Source organism: Sapajus apella, unplaced genomic scaffold, assembly GCF_009761245.1.
Source record: "Sapajus apella isolate SASKATOON/1434 unplaced genomic scaffold, GSC_monkey_1.0 scaffold118, whole genome shotgun sequence".
Classification (NCBI taxonomy): domain Eukaryota; kingdom Metazoa; phylum Chordata; class Mammalia; order Primates; family Cebidae; genus Sapajus; species Sapajus apella.
This window is the reverse complement of record NW_022437058.1, coordinates 2,994,112-3,012,187: the sequence shown is the minus strand read 5'-3', so window position 1 is coordinate 3,012,187 and position 18,076 is coordinate 2,994,112. Positions and strand designations below refer to the sequence as shown.

The following is an 18,076-nucleotide window of genomic DNA, read 5'->3' as shown; positions in this document are numbered from 1 at the left end:
AACAGATTATAGATAAAAGCCTCTTCCGTATTCTCTTGTAAACGCACAGTGTCATACCTTTTGAGTTCTAGAAACTAGAATTTTTTTCCAGTATACTTAAGTTCTTTATGGTCCTCTTCAGTAGTGGATGTATTAATTATAATCCACTTTTTTTTTTTTTTTTGGTAGATTTGATTGAATTTGAACTAGATATTCTGATGAGTAGAATTATTTTTCTAGTTTTCATTAAATAAATTTGTGATAAAAGAATGCTTTGACATTTTCCCGTGTACTTATAAAAGATGGTTGTCTTTTTCTTTTTCCTTTTCTTTTTCTCCTTTCTTTTTTTTCTTTCTTTTTTTTTTTAAAGGAGACAGGGTCTTGCTCAGTCACCCAGGCTGGAGTAGAGTGATGTAACGATAGCTCACTGCAGCCTCAAACTCCTGGGCTCGAGATCCTCCCACCTCAGCCTCTGGGAGTACCTGGGACTACAGGTGCACAGCACTGCACTTGGCTAATTTTCTTTTCTTTTTGTAGAGACAGAATCTCACTGTGTTGCCCACGATGGCCTTGAACTTCTGGCCTCAAGCAATCCTCCTGCCTTGGCTTCCCAAAGTTTTGGGATTACAGGTGTGAGCCACTGCCCTGACCTCTTTTTTCCTAAGTGAGTTTGAGGAATATATTTTAGTTCCTCTTTTAATACCATGAAACTTTCAGATTCATAGCTCATAAAATGTTACGTAGCATTGAATTTTTTAATAAAAATGAAAATCAGACTCATTTTCATTATTAATAAAAATTTCGGTGAGGCTACATAACATGAGGCTACATATTCACATTTAGGTAGGAGATCCACAGAATTTTTAGTCTGCTTTTAAGTTAATATTATAGTTCTTAAAGTGCCCTGGGTGAAGACTGTTTTTTTGAAACAGAAGAGATTTTTTTTTTTAAAAAATAGGCTTTTGTGTTTATTACCTAAAGAAGCTATTCTGAAATTTTTATGTAGAAAAGTCCTCTTCTGCTCTAGCTACAGAAGATTTTTTATCCATAGATATTTTCGTCATCTCTTTTGTCCTCTTTCCTTTGTTATAGTTGATAAGAAAAGACTGCTTTTTTCAAAAATTGTGTTTTTATATTGGTGAATTTTGCCATGCCTGAAGTGATCTCTGAGATATCGTCCTTTTGGCTATAAACATTTCTGTTAACTGTTATAAAGAGCTTTCTATAATAGACACAGTAGACTGTACTTAATTTTTTTCTCCCTTCTTGGTAAATCTCTTTTGGTTGAAAGAAAATGCGTCAGCTGCCTCCTGTTACAGAAGCCCGTATGAACAGCCAGGGGTGTAATCTCCGGGGAAGGCTTGGCCATTGCCAGTGAGCCTTGCTCCACTGTTAGCTGCCTCAGCTCTTCCTCTTTTCCAGATGAGCAGATGCTGACAGCTGAAAGATAGACAGAAAATAAGTGGGGAGAATTCAAATACGGGGAAAATATTGTGGGAAAAATAGATGCTTAGTTTTCTTTTTAATATTATGGAGAAAGCAAATATCTTTGGGTAAAATACATTAATTGCAGCCACTGTAGGAAATAGATGTTTAAAATCTGACAAATAATGTTCCCCTAAGTTTTTACAGGTCTGTGGTTTCATACCAGGCAACATTTGTAAGTTAATCCAAATGAAATTGTACCTCCTTATTTGAATTTACTGTACATTTGATAAAAATGAGAGAGTTAACATGACGCTATTGGTTGTCCTTTCATCACTTCTGTCCTTTTGTGAGAGCAGTTTACAGGAAAGCAATTTGTCAAAAAATAGTATTTTGTTTTGTTTTCTTTACTGGAAGCGTGGACCTGCCTGATAATATGTTGATTTTTAAGGTGTGTTTTACAAATTTAAAAAATTATATTATAAAATAATTATTTTGAATAGATGGTAGTATTTCTAATGAACAATATTAATGTTCCATTGCTATCATGTAGTTTTTAAATTAGAAGACTCAATTTCAGTTTTTATTAGAAAGAATATTGTTTGGTGTCAAATGACTATTAAAAGTATATAGTGCAATAAAAAGGAAGATGTGAAGGAATGTAGAAACATTAAAGCAAAATCGAACCTCCTTAAACAGTTATATCAGATGTAATTAAAATATGGGATGTAATTGACTATCAAATACTTGAACCAGTGCTTTTATTTGTAATATATATGTGTATATATGTTTTTGATTACAGATATTAAGCACGAAATGAAATACTGTTGATTTGAAGCACTAGCCAATTTAAAAATAATTAAAATGGTTACCCAGAACTTTGCTGTAATTTTACTGGAGATTTTTGTACAATATATAGCCCTAGTTTGATCTCCAACATTCTCACCTTTAAGAAAGCATTTACATTTCCTATCCTCTCCCAACTGGGAGAATATGCAAATATTATAAAATAAAATTCTCTTTTATAAATAGTTTCTAAAATAGTACTTTCCTTTAATGCATTTACAAGGACGAAATACAAGTTCAGAGGATTAAGATCCTTTTATTTGACAGTATAGAAAATCTCTTTAAATTTACAGAAAAAATAGTGACAGATTTTCTAATTCCTGGTCTTTGTTCTTACCTCTTCTACTGGAGGTTTTGGGGTCTGTGTCAGGAAACCTTATTATAACTAAGATAATTTGTTAAGGCTTTTTGCTTGGGTGTACACCACTGGGATTGAGATGCTTTGTATTTCCACTGCTCTGTGAACTCATTTTTTATTTCCCCAGCTTTTGAGGAGAGGCATATTCAAATAGGAAATTTGAAAGGCAGTAAAATACATATTTTTATACTCTTTACCAAGATCTATCCTATTTTCTTTTTCCTTCCATTTCCCAAATCCTTCTTTCTCATAGAAACATTTCAAAATATAGATGGGCCTTTAAATATTTCAGCATATATTTTCTAAGAATCAAGAATGGTCTCTTACATAACCAGCACTACTATCACAACCAAGAATATTAACAGTAATTTAGTAAGTAATATCATTTAATATATGATTCATAATTGGATTTCTCCAGTTGTGTAGCTGTCATTTTATGTTTTGTTTTTCCAGGGCAAGATCCATTTTTCATTTGGTTAAATCTGTGGTTTTTTCAAACCTGGAAGAGTACGCCATTCATTTTTTTTTTGTTTTCTACAACACTTATTTCTTTTGTCGATAGCCTTTATTTTTTAACTTTTCATTTTGCAGTAATTTCAGACTTACAGAATAGTTAAAAAGATAGTATAAATCATTCTTATGTATGCTTTGCCCAGCTTCCTCAAATATTAACATTATATAACTATACCACAATGATCAAAATTAGACAGTTAACACTGATATGTTATTACTAACTAATCTGTAGACCTTATTCAAATGCTGTCACTTTTCTCACAAGCGTCCTTTTTCTGGTCCAAAACCTAGTTTATGACCCCATGTTGCATTTAGTTTGTCTCCTTTGTCTCTTATGAGCTGAGAGAGTTGCTCAATGTACACATTTGTATTTAATCACCTTGACAATTTTGAAGAATGTCAGTCTGTAATTTTATGGAATGTCTTTATTTTTGGGTTTGACTAATGTTTCCTGATAAATAAATGAAGATTATTCATTTTGGGCATGAATTCTGCAGAAGTGATGCTGTATTCTTCTCAGGGCATCCTATTGGGGTTGCATGGTGTCCCTGTGTCTCATGATTGGTGATGGTAACTTTTCTTTTAACCTGAAACATGATATTCACCAATTTTTTAAGGGATTAAGTCTTTTATTTTTCTAACTGACAAGTAAAAATTCTGCGTATAATGTTTTTGTATATATTTGCACACACACATTGTGAAGTGATTAAATTAAGCTAATTAGCATGTATTGCCTCATATACTCATTTGTGTGCGTGTATATGGGGTGAGAACATATAAGATCTACTCCCAGCAATTTTCAGGTATATGTTACCATTACCTGTGGTCACCAGGACATACAGTAGATCTTTTGAACTTATTCCTCATGTCTAACTCTTGCGTACTTTGACTAACATCTCTTCAGTGACCCCACCCAAACAGTGTGTACATATATATATTTTTTTTCTTCTTTTTTCTTTTTGTTTAGAGAATTCAGGCAATTGTCTTACTGAGGCTTGCTCATTCTAGATTTCACTCAATGTTTCCTCATGATTAGGTTAAGACATTTTGCCAAGAACATTAAATTGTTAATGCTGCATATTTCATTTTGTGTTTATTATATGATTCCTAATGTTAGGTCATCCCACTTTGGGTGATAAGATCTTTGATCATTTGATTGGGGTGGTGACAAATGTGGGCATAGTTTTAGGATGATCTTAGAAACTTTTCAGGAAAAGAACCTATAGTAATTACTGTTGGCCTACTATTTCCAAATTTAAAAAGAAAGGAAGAAGGAAAATTAGAGCACAGAGGTTTTATGGAACCAGAAAAAGAGGCTGGTTTTTTCTGGTTCCAGAAAACCTCTGGAATCAGAGGTTTTCTGGAACCAGAAAACAAGACCCCAGTTTTGTCTTGTTTTCACCCCTCTGGGTGAGAGATCTGGGGCATTACTGTACATCAGTGTTCGTTGTGTTCAGCAGTAAGGCAGTATTTTGGCCTGTTTTCCAGGAACTTGATTTTAGGCTAAGGGTGGATTTTTAAATCCTGTGAGTGTATGTAGTCTTGAATACAGTAGTCATTTTGAAAGGCTTTGTTGATAACCTTTGTTGAGATCCTTTTAGAAGTTTCGTCAGAATCTGAGCCTATTCTTTTAAATATCCTCAGCAGTGACTCATTTTTATCCTGTGAGGGTAAGTTTTATTTTCATAAATATCAAAAGATCATTCTGTGCCAAATATGATTAAGGTCATACTATTTCAGGAAGAAAAAAAGTATAACAAAAGAACTTTTTTTTTTTTAAGAGGCTCATATAATGTCAACATTTTACTGACATGAAGAAAGAACAGTGTAGTTGGGTTTAGTGTAGCACTTCCCCAGGTGACTTCCTTAAAGCTAAAACTCATTCAGCCCTCTAAAGTCCAGTGTATTTATTGACATACCTTGCATGTACACGAGCACACACTACAAAGTCTCATCTTTTTGTGCATTAAAGTATAATTCAGTGACTGGTTCTTTTTGTGTAATTAGGGTGGTTTGGGAGTTATTGTCTGACTTTGCACTGTGTACAGGCCTTTTTGTTAGTTGCTCTGGAATAAATAGGTTGACGTAGGACCCAGCAATGCTGCCTTGGAATTGATCATCTAAAATCTTTTAGGAGAGATTAGACATGTGTACAAGCATCATAACCATCCTTTATAATGCAGTTGTTGTAATCAAACAGGAATAAGGCAATATAAAGCTGGGAGTCATGAGTTCAGAAAAACAGTGTGGCTTCTGTCAGCCATCACCAAGGTTTAATAGATGATAAGTCTTACAGGGTGGGTCCCTGGCTACTTCTCTGACCTCAGCTCCTTGCCACGGCTCCCCTTGCTCACATGCCATTTTCCAGGCATATTTAGTCACTTGCCTTGGCAGACATTTGTTGAGTCACGCAGTGGTATAGACACTAGGGATACAGCCATGAACAATCAGAGAAAGATCCCTGCCACCAAGCAGGTACCTTCTGGCATAGGAACAGTAGACATGGCAAATGATAAGTTATGTATTATGGCAGAATTGGAAGGTGTTATAGAAAAAAAAAATAGGGGAAGGGGTCTGAGGAGAGTGTGGGTTTGTAGTTTAAAACGAAGAGGTCAGAACAAACCCCATTTAGAAGGTAACATTGAAATAAAGACTTAAAAAGAATTGAGTAAATTAATTATACAGATATGAGGAAGAGCATTTCAGACAAAAGTATCAACTAGTAAAAAGGCCGTAGATGGGAGTGTGCTTGGAGCATTCACCACCTCACCACAACCATAGCAGAGAGGAGGAGGAAGAGTGATAGGAGATACTGTCAGAGAAACAATAGAGGAGTCAGATCTAGAGGTCTCATAGCCACTGTCAGGACTTTAACGTTTACCCTGAGTGCAGTGGTGTGACTTGGCTTCATGTGCTCTTAGATATTTGAAGGTTCACTGTCATCACTGTGTTAGGAGCAGACAACAGTAGGGCTGGGTTAGAAGCAAGAGGCCTATTCCTGCCAGGGGCCTGTTACTGTGGTTGAAGTGGAGTGTGATGGGGGCTTGGACTGGGACAGGAATGGTGGAAGTAGTGGGGTGTGGTTTAGATTCTGGGTATCTTTTAAAGATGGAGCCAAGAGAATCTTTTGTCAGACATCTGGGAAGAAACAGATGTAAAGAATGACTCCAAGGATTCTGGCAGCAGTAACTGAAAAGAGAGGTTGCCTTCTACTGAGATGTGGAAAGCTATTCAAAAAGCAAGTTGAGAAGTGACAATCAAGAATATTGTTTTGGACATGTTTCCTTCAAAATGATCATTAAATATCAAGTACAATTTTAAGTAGACTGTGACATACTTGTGGAGTTTTCGAGAGCAGCCTGGGCTGAAAGTAAAAAACCGTGGGATTCATTTTTTTCCTGCCATCCACTGACCTGTTCTAAAGGCATCCTGAAACACAGAAGTGGACACTGGTACAGACAGAACTCCAGGAAAGTAACTTCAACAAATAAAAATCTTAGGATTAAAAAATAAAATTGCCAAAATAAAAAAACAAACTGGATGGACTGAATTGCAGAATAAAGATGAACAAAAGAGAAAGTGACTGAATCTGAAGAGAGAGCAATAGAAATTATTATTCAGTCTGAACAACTGAGAAAAAAATCATTGTGCTTAAATAAATGAACCAAACCTTAGGAACCTGTGAGACGATACTCAAAGCTTTAACATTTGTGTGTCAAGTGTACCAGGAGAGGAGAAAGTGTGTTTTAGGAAAAAAAAAATGGAAGAAATAATGGTTGAAAACTTTCCTAATTTGGTGAAAGACACACAAGAATTTAAGAAGCTGAGTGAATCTAAACAAGCCCAGAGAAATCCGTGATCAGACACATCATAAATAAACTGCCTCAAATTCAAGACTTTAAAAAAAAATCCTGAAAGTCAGAGGAAAATGCACAGGCAATTCAATGGAGAAAGTGTGGTTAGGAATAATTGGACTTCCATATGCAAAAAAATAATAAAACAGAACCTTGATGCAAACCTTACAATTTGTGCAAAAATTAGCTCAAAATACATAATAAATGTAAAACTAAATTTTGAAGCTGCTTTCTCTCATTGTTCAGAGTATAAGACCAAGGGGCCCAGCCTACTGGTAAGTCCTCAGTCTGTATATTTGAATGTGTGAATTACTGCTCCTGGAGAAAAGAGAATGAGATTAACTTCAAAGGATAGTTATACAGAATAGATAGGAGAATTAATACTATAAGACTATGTTTACTTTAACTGCCTTTTTTTCTTCATTAAAATTAGTTTTATTGTTTTATGTGTTCAAATTATATAAGTAATGAAATTAATTAACTGGTGACTTTGATTCTAAGTATTTTAATTTCCTCCTTATAACCTCAGATTTATGTCAGTGTTTATTGCTCTCACTTTTAAAAATCGCTGGTAACTTGATATCTGAAAAAAACAGGTTATTCATTTTATGAGTGGCATGTTACTTTCTTATTATCCAGCTGTAATCAAGGTGGCCTTATTTACATTTTAATATTCTATAGTGTTTATTTTATGTATCAAGTTAAATAAATGGTCTCAGGAATCACTTGAAGCAGTCTAGAAAGCAGATGTTCAAAGACCTACCTTTTTCTCAGTCATTAAGTAGAATATGTAGAAAGTTAATCAAGGAAGGTAAATTAGTTCTGTCTGTAAATTAAGAAGAGCGGCAGTTCATTTCCCTTATCTTTTAAAAATAAAACTGAATTCACTTTCTACAAATCATCCAGTTTGGTGACTGCTTTTTTGACTCTCTAGTGCCTGTAATATGTAAAACAGGATGTGTAAACTGTTCAGACTTACCATCAGAGGGATATTTCAGTGTGTACCCGTCAGTCAGCATGCCATCTAACAAACTTCAATGTCAAGTCTAGTGATAACAAGAATTCTCCTTTGGAATAATAGTTATATAGCTCAGTTTCTTTTGTACAATAAAGATAATTCCTATACCATAGGTTTTGAGAATTGAGTAGGATAATACATGCAAAGTGTTTATGACATTACCTGACACATTGTAAGAACTAACACTTTATTCTTACCTAATGGTTTTTTGCCATAATGTTTCTTCATTTTTAATATATTTCACGGCTTTTTAAAGTTATAATTGATGTACAACAACATACACATATTTTAGCATACAATTTGATATGTTTTGGCATATATACACCCGTGAAATCACAGCCACAACCAAGATAGTGAATATTATCTATTACTCTTAAAAGTTTTTTCATGCTACCACTGAATTATTTTCTGTCACTGTGGATTAGCTTTTGTTTCCCAGAATTTGACATAAATATTCTTAACCCCTGTGCAATCTTTTCTCTGCTTGAGTTCTTTTACTGAGCATAATTATTTTGATACTCATCCAAGTTAGGTTGGGCAGTCCCGGGGCTCATGTCGCCTGTTTCAGCAGTTACTGTCCTTTGTTGCCTCATGTCCTGTGTCTTGAAAACCGTATTTGAGTTTTTCAGGCAGGAAGGTAAATCCAGCCTTTGCTACCCTATCTTGGCTGGGAGAGGAAGGGCTATATGATCCGTTAAATTAATAAATGCACCGTCCTTCAGTTGCATTATTTTTGTGAAATGACCGACCACTTAATCAGAAAAGTTCTCTTACTGTATATCCAGACTGTTGCTATTTTTCCATTCATTGAAATCTCACCAAACTACTTCCAAGATTTGTTACCCATGAAGGTAAAATCAGACTTAACAGTGATAATCTTAAAAGGCATTTGGCATGAGTAGTTTAAAGGACCACTTTTGCTTTGAAATAGACTTACTGGTTTTTATAGTTACTTGTCACTCAGAAGTGAGCACCATCTGTCAAGATTGTGGAAGAGATGGAAAAAAAAATTCTCAGTGTTCAGGTTTCTTGTCTTTACTACATATGTAAAATTGGCTTTTATAAAAAATATTTTTGCTGCTTGTAAGATTACACTGTGAAACTAGAATGTGTTTTTATATTTGTGTATCTTGCTTTCCCTATTATTCTTCCATTTTAAAGTGGGACTTTGTGAATATATTTCTGGACCCTATGGTTGCTAGGCATGGCACCCTTTTGTGGCAGTGCCATTGTGTGATCTTACTGCACGTAGCACATTGCCAGCACTCAGTTGTTTTCTTTTCCTGCGGTTTCTTCCCCTTGTCTTCTACCTTCTGCTGTCTCTTTCCTGACACATCATTAAAACTCACCTGCTGCCTCTATCATGCCTCCTCCAGTGGGGAAACCTTGAGCACCCTACCATCAGAGCCTGTGTCCCCTTGATGGGGAATCTTCTGTACCAAGCTGTTATAATCTCAGTTAATAAGAAAGGAATGACATTACTTTCAAATTTAACTCCCAGAGCATTCAAAGACGAAAGTAATATTGCTACCTTTTTTAAAAAAGAAAAATGCCTAAACACAATAATGTTTGATTAGGAAATCAGAATAATAGTTGGAAATAATTTTGGGGAATTTCAAATTTTCATCTTTTAGTAACTGAGGGTTTCTTAAAAGTAGTTGTCTTTGTTGTCTCGTGTCACTTGATTTTGATTCAAACAGTAGGGAAAACAGCCCCAATAAGTAATTATTGTTAATTATTTGATGGCTGTCATTTGAAAAGATTTAAATGCATACACTGATAATTCATACATACATACATACATAGATTTTTTTCCCTAACAATGATTATTTCATACATTCTCTTCTGCAGCTTGCTATTTTGATTTAATATTATATTTTAGATATCTTCCCTTTTCACTTTCAATTCTTATGAAAAAAGTTCTGTTTTACCGTAAAACCTTCTCCTGGCTTTTAGTTTGAGACATACTTCCTTAATCATGTTAAGAAACTATCGTGACACATTGTTAATACTAAATTTCTTGATACTGGAATTATTTAGATAGTTGAAAGACTCTAGCGTTTCTGGAGTGAACTGTACATGGTAATGGTATATTATTTTTTCATGCTAAATTGTAATTCTGGATTCTGTGTGCCTATATTGGAATGGTATTTTATGCATCCATTTTTATAGATGAGATTATTAGCCCTGAACATTAATATCTTAAAAGGTATTTGAAAATCTTAGTATTAATTTTTAGAGGTAGGGTCTTGCTCTGTCATCCAGTCTGGAGTGCAGTAGCATGGTCATAGCTCACTGTAACCTGGAACTCCTGGGCTCAACTGATTTTCCCACCTTGGCCTCCCAAGTAGCTGGGACTACAGGCAAGCACTACCACAGCTGGCTGGTTTTTAAAAAAAAATTTTGTGGAGATGAGTGTCTTGCTATTTGCCCAGGCTGGTCGCAAGCTCCTGGGCTCAAACGATTTTCCTGCCTCAGCTTCCCAAAGTGCTGGCATTACAGGTGTTGTATAATATATTTCTTCTAAGAGGTGATTTTGTCCTGTTTTCACATTATTTACTTGAAGAAGAAAACCACGTGGCAAACATATTTTGTAAACTCAGTGTCTTCTAAACTTGTTTCTTGTCCTGTATGTTCTATAAGCTATTGTTTTTGCCAGTATATAAAGTGATAGGTTTTGTTTTCATGGCGCTATGTTGCCAAGTTCTATGTTTTTCTGTGCATGTAACATGAAGATCCTTTTTTTAAAAAAGTTTCATGTTTTATTACTTGCATTTTTCTTTAGATGTGGCACTGCAAAGTGAGTTAGTAATCTTTGTTGAGTTTCTAAAAAATAACAAACAGTTACAATGTTTTGTTCTTGTTTGTTATTGTTTGGAAAAAGTCCAAAATAATTTTATTAAAGTCACATTACTCTGTAGATAGGGATAGGCCATATTTTTGAGAATTCACATTAATAACAATTTTATATATGCAATATCTTTTCTTTTTTTTGGAGACAGGGTCTTACTCTGTCATCTGTGATCTTGGCTCACTGCAACCTCTGCTTCTGGGGTTCTTGTGCCTCAGCCTCTCAAGGTAGCTGGGATTACAGGTGTCCGCCACCACACCCGGCTAATTATTTTTTTGCATTTTTAGGTGAGATGGGGTTTCACCATGTTGGCCTGGCTTCAAGTGATATGCCTGCCTCTACCTTCCAAAGTGCTGGGATTATAGGCATGAGCCACTGTGCCCGACCTGTTCCTAACTTTTTTTTTTCAAATTTGAAATATAGATAATATGTACCCCATTAACTTATGAGGTACATAAAAGAAATTTGTATTTGATATTGGCTCTGGTTATTATTTTTGGCCTTCCGTGGACAATTACTTAAAACCTTTATTGCATGAAGCTGTATTTTTGTTCTAGTGTCAAAAGATAGATTGCTGTATCTTTCCCACCCTAGTGAAACTAGGTCACTGGCATTTGGCACATCTCTTTGGTGTGAGATTTGATGTTCAAATGTGCTGTCTAGAAATGGTGCATTGTCAGCAAGGCTACTTTTCATTTCATCAACATAATTTCCACTGCCCTGGAATCAATTTATTACTTGACCTGTTAATAATTACACTTGGTCACTAGCATTTCAGTGGCAGAGAAATTCTCTGGAAATAGCCATAGTCGTCCTTTTGGGTAATAAGTTATGGGATTTCTGCTCAGCTTGGAGATTTGGCTTGTTGAGGTGGTTGACATTTTATGAAAACAAAGGAGCAAACTTCTACCTGATGCCATGTTAGGATTGGCTCTGTCAAATGGTTGAGAACACTCATCTAATTATCTAACTGTACTTTTGCATTACATTTTCCTATGGCCAACTTTACACTTGCTTAGGGAAGTTCCCCATTCTATTTCCAGCCAGAGGCAAGTGCTTGAAAGATAAGAAATAACTAAAGGGCTCCTTTAAGATTAATTTTTTACAGGTCCAATAATACCTAATATTTAAAATGAGCTACTTTGAAATCAGTCATGTATCACATCAGTGTTTCAGAAAGAGATTGAGAAAATATGAACTGTTACAAAACCATTAACCTCACCTGTTTCTATGTAGTGATTGGGGTCCTGGAGCAGGGCTGCCTGGATCTGAAGCTTTGCTCTGTAGCCTTTTGGGAAAGTGACTTGCCTCTCTACGTTTCTGTCTCCTAATCCCTAAGTGCAAGAGTAGTCATGCATATTTTCTAATGGTATTGGGACAATGACATGAAGGAATGCATGTAGAAGCCTTTGAAAGGGTTTTGGTAAATCACCACCCAGCGCGTGTTGTACTAGTTATCATTGGTACTGTGGTTTAATGTGTTTTAGTACTTATTGATGTCCTTTTTTTCCCTTTTGCTATCCCAGCTCCTTCCTTGCCTAATTGTTACTCTCTTCTGTGTGTTTAGGAGCAACTAGTTCAGTTTAATTTCCCCAGGAGAGCAAGTTTTAGGTATAGCATCATTTTGAACTACTAAGGAAATGTAATTCTCTTAGGATTGGTCAGATAGGTTACTTTCAATAGCAAAATTGAACAGGAAACTTAGGTGAAGTTTGGTTAGCCAGGTTTATGGATTTGGGGCCTTTTCTGTGCTTTAATTTCATATATTTGACTGTTTAGTAGATATTTATCTTCCTTATCTGAAGTTCACTTCCATCTTGTTGGGGTTAACCTAAAAAATATTTATTTAAAGTGGATAAAGTCCTCTATTATTCAGAAATATAAATTGAGTTGCCAGTCTGATACTTAACTTTCTCAATTTTTATACACTGGACTTTGCAGTTATACATTTTTTGCTAATTATTCATAAGGCTTACAACTACTACTGGTAATTCAGCAAAAAATAAATACTGTATTGTGAAATCCTAAAGGATTCAGGTTTTTTTCTAGGATTTTTAGGAGGCATACCCAGAAAATAGGCTTATATATATTTTTTGATTTCTTTCTGCTAACAATAAGTATGTTCTGCACATTTGTATTCTGTTTCTATTTCATTTGTTGTTGTAGTTTTTCTTTGTTTGTTTGTTTTTTGAGACGGAGTTTTGGTCTTGTTGCCCAGGCTGGAGTGCAATGGCACAGTCTCAGATGACTACAACCTCTGCCTCCTGGGCACAAGTGATTCTCCTGCCTCAGCCTCCCGAGTAGCTGGGATTACAGGCACGCACCACCACACCCGGCTAATTTTGTATTTTTAGTAGAGACAGGGTTTCTCCATGTTGGTCATAATTCTTCGGCCTTCTTGGTAGTTTCATGAGGTCACCCAAAAACCTTTCAGCAAATTATTCTGTATAAATCAGCCAAAGTTGGTATCCATTGCTAGCTACCAGGAAGCTTGACTGATACAGCTCTGTGTATTGTTCTGTCCTCCTAAATCCCAGTCAGTGAAGTACATTGATGCTAAAGTACAAATGTTATGTAGTCAGGATTTAGCTCTCCTATTTCTTTAGAGTATGTTCTATGCCTACTAGGTTTTACTTGATTTTACAGTGAAATATTTTTTTGGTTTGCAAGTTTGTGAGATATATTCATCTATAATTATTTTATTGAGTACTGCTTATGTACCAGATACTTGTTGTAATGGCTGGAAGTACAGTAGTAAACAACGGAGACAACCCGCTAGCCTTCATTGAGCTTACATTTGAGGAGGCAGACGGATAAATAAAATATGTACTATGTTAGACCATGGTAAATGTGGTGATGGAAAAATTAAGCAGAAGATGGGAGAAAGAATGTGAATGGGAACGTTATTAGAATGGATATCAGGTTTTGAGACAAATCCTGATGGTCTTAAGACAGAGATGGGAGAGTACTAGGTACTGCTCCATTTCTGCTGGGCTGGAATGGAGACCCAGGGAGGAGCAAGGTGAACCCAGAATGCTCTGGGCTTCTGGATTTCCTTTGACTCCTGAGATATGCTGATTGGCCCAGGACACTGATGGGATGTGTAGAAAGCAGCACTTTAAAAGAGAAGGAAGCTAGGGAGCACGAGAGCAGCTTAAGTGTACTTCAGCAGACACAGGTGTAGTGGGATTAAATAGGCAATTATTGGAGAATGAAGATTCAAAGTACATTTGGATATAAGAATTGACATTTTAAATACTATGAAAATTGAAGCACATGGCTTATTAAGTCTGGACCATATGTTCGTTATCCTAATGTCTATTTTAGTTGTGACACCACACAAAGAATGTGTAGGAGCACCAGCTTTTAGAATAACACAATTCCAGGGGAGCTGCTGTTGTGTTTCCTTATTTAACATACAAAAGCATTTGATGCCTGATACTCACATGCTTGTGCAATAAGTATATAGAAAAGTCTTGGAATTACAGAAAATTAGAAGCATATTTAGGTTGGGTGCCATGGCCTATGTCTGTAATCCCAGCACTTTGGGAGGCCGAGGCGGGTGGATCACCTGAGATCAGGAAGTCGAGACCAGCCTGGCCAACATGGTGAAACCCTGCCTCTACTAAAAATACAAAATATTAGCCAGGTGTGGTGGCAGGCACTTGTAACCCCAGCTACTCGGGAGGTTGAGGCAGGAGAATCGCTTGAACCCGGGAGATGGAGGTTGCAGTTAGCTGACATCACATCATTGCATTCCAGCCTGGTCGACAAAAATGAAATAACTTCTCAAAAACACCAATGACAACAACAAAAAGAAGCATATTGAAGATTTTGTATTGCAATATAAAAGGACTAATATGATATTATGCAGAAAGGCTACATATATTTGGAAAAACTCTACTGAGCATAGAGTCTTCTTTCCTCATCTATACTTTGTACTGAATGCCTTAGACTGAATATTTATTTTTGTCACCGTGAATATTAATGAAAACTAAGCAGAAGCAGTCTTAATATCTTGTTGATTACATTTCAGGAAAAAGAAAAAAAAAGAAATGGTAGAACATTAAGCCTGAATGCCATTTGCTATAATTACTCTGAGTGAAATATAACTGGTAGCTGTCAAGCTTTGATTGAAATTTACTGAAGGTTGACACCAGCTGCATGCATTAATTGTCTCTGTAAGCAAATGCACATACCACCATTACCATTTGGAAGCATGCTCCTTTCTGTTTAATTTGTTGTAAAGCATTTTCTGATTGTGTTTTGATGAACGCTGCTCTAAGTTCTTTTGCTTCATTTCTAGCAAATAAACAAATCCTTCTTTTAGCTAAATCTTGAGTACATCTATATAAGGGATATTTTCAAATTTGTAACACTGACCATTTGGAGAAGGGAAACATAAATTATTATTTTAATGAAGTGTTCTGAAACATGTTTCTAATAAAGATTTATGTATCTTCCCTATTTGCACTATTAATACCTGACTCTATATGAAATTCAATTTATGCATTAGTATTTTTATAAAGTAGTTTGATCATATTAAGACAGTTATTTTTTTCATCCTTTTTAGTTGAATAGTAGCAACCTCCAAATGAAATTTTTCTAGGAATAATATTTAATTTCCATAAAATGAAGGTATTTTTAAAAGCATTGAAACAAACTTAATCTTTATATCAAAGTGATGAATACCAATGTGCAAATTTATTTGGATTGTGTATAAGTGTATTTTGGTGGGTGCACTGCTACAGTGTTTGGTTTGATAGGTACCACATATGGCACCAGGTAGGCTGCACCAGAGTCTGTCAAACACTAATTCTTTTTCATTTTGATCACAATCAGAATTGAACAAAGATTCTAGGTAGAGGACAAGCAGAAGGTGTTTATTCCCTTATTGCTGTACAAGGGGCATCTATTTTGAGTCTTACAGGAGCCAAAACTGTGAATATGACCTAAATTCATCCAAAGACTTAATACTGAGGAGTATTTTATCATCACTGGCCTATTGAGAATCTGCAGTAGACATTTGCTTTTTGGCTGTCGAGAATCTATTCTCTTTCCTGAGAACACCCCAGTTTCTATGAGGAAAGCACAGGCCCTTTCCCACTAGGGAAGGGAACCAAAGCCCCTACTACCTCTTTTCTCTTTGGGTGTGAAACTTTGAGTTTCTGCAGCCTGGGGCCCTTCCACAGGACTTTCCAGTGTGGAGGGTGGAGTGCTGCAGCCCTGAAGTCTCCATGGAGATGCGCTCACCCTTTCCCTGCGACCCTTTCCCTTGCCAGTTGGTCTTTCTGGTCTCTGTCTGTTATCTTGTGGAGCCTCCCTTTGATGGTCTCTGAGAGTCTTCCAAAAATCCCGTTTCCTTATGCTAACCAGAGTCAATTTTAGTTGCTTACAACCTTCACAGGAACTTTATTTGGCTTGAGAAGCATATCCTTTCTAAAGTGGAATTTTAATTTTAGTAAAAGTGTTCTGCTGGCTCACAATATAATTTGATGCCAGTTTAAACTTCATTGCTGGGAGACATCTCTTACAATAGTCCAGTAGACACAGCCAGGTAAGCACTATTTCTTTTTATAGTCAGGTTTTGAAGATAAGGTTTGTAAAGATCTGAGTATCATGACATAAAGGGATTTGGCAATTTTTTTTTTTGTTTTGTGGAATTGTACTTAAACTTTTAGGAATCTTTCCCAGAGCACAAGTGTTTAAAGCCATCATTGGTGACTGGATGCTGTGTTATACAGGGGTAGCTGAACTCAAACATTTCTTCAACTGCATTTTGTATCATATAGTTTTATTAAAATGAACAAAATATGCCCTCCTTTTCTTTCTTGTAATTTGAAAGGAACAGTGTTAGGGTTAGAAGTATAAGATGACTAAACTTGAAACATTGCCTTTGGAAATTTCATTAATACAGAATAAAATGTACTTTTCTCATTGAAGGCACTTGTTTTCTATTGAAGTTAGAATATTACTGGCAGAATCATATATTGAAAAGAATTTAAATGTTTATCTTTCAATCTAAGTATGAACTAATGAAATGGAAAATTTAAACATTTATATTTAGATCTGTCACTACATAGTTTTGGTATTAGACCACTGTCTCTATCGTATTTTCACTGTAGGCCTTCCAGACACATAAGTGTTTCTGTGAATTAATCCATCTTTTATGAGAGAGTTCATGAAGACTGGTTTCTTAGATACTTAGAAAATGTTAATTATCTGGCTGAGCATGGTGGCTCACACCTGTAATCCCAGCATTTTGGGAGGCCGAAGAGGGCAGGTTACAAGATCAGGAGTTAGAGACCAGCCTTGTCAATATAGGGAAACCCCATCTCTACTAAAAATACAGAAATTAGCTGGGGATGGTGGCACATGCCTGTAGTCCCAGCCACTTGAGAGGCAAGGAAGAAGAATTGCTTGAATCTGGGAGGCAGAGACTGCAGTGAGCCGAGATCATGCCACTGCACTCCAGCCTGGGCAACGGAGCGAGACTCCATCTCAAAAAAAAGAAACTGTTAATTATCTGAATCATATCACCTCAGTAGGATAAACCTTGATAGAAGAGTAGTCACACCAGCGTCTTTTTTTATATTCTTCCCTATTAAACACATGCTTAAATATTGTATTATGCATATCCTTGAATATATTTAGAAGCATCACAATTGAATATGTCTGGATTTACCTCAAAAGAAGACCAGGAAATAGTTGCAACTGGCATATTGCCATAAACTAGAATTGTTACGGGTTTTAAAAAATGTGTCTGTGGGCTGGGTACGGTGGCTAACTCCTATAATCCTAGCACTTCGGGAGGCTGAGGCAGGTGGATTGCCTGAGCTCAGCAATTTGAGACCAGCCTGGGCAACACAGTGAAACCCCATCTCTACTAAAATACAAAAAATTAGCCAGGTGTGGCTGCGTGCGCCTGTAGTCCCATCTACTCAGGAGGCTGGGGCAGGAGAATTGCTAGATCCTAGGCGGCAAAGGTTGGAGTGAGCTGAGATCATGCCACTGCACTCCAGCCTGGGTGACAGAGTGAGACTCTGTCTCTTAAAAAAAAAAAAGTCTATGAAGTGTTACGTTTTTCTCAGTGTGTGTGTGCAGTCTTTGCACATTCATACGGCTTGCAAACACTTTAAATTTTGTGCCCTCCCAACATAGACATGAGCTACGTTTGAATGAGTTTATTTTAAACCAGAGTATGTTCTCATTATGGAAATGTTACATGGGAT

General features: G+C 36.1%; 1 protein-coding gene and 1 long non-coding RNA gene across 5 annotated transcripts in view; both read left to right on the top strand.

Annotated features, from left to right (window-relative positions):
- The window catches only part of AUH (AU RNA binding methylglutaconyl-CoA hydratase), a 135,940-nt gene that overhangs the window by 65,170 nt on the left and 52,694 nt on the right, over positions 1–18,076 (top strand). The gene's annotated exons all lie outside the window — the stretch shown is intronic.
- On the top strand, positions 524–7,831 carry LOC116538207. Its single transcript, XR_004263553.1, has 2 exons — positions 524–4,440; positions 4,500–7,831. It is a non-coding gene; the product is annotated as an uncharacterized LOC116538207 (long non-coding RNA).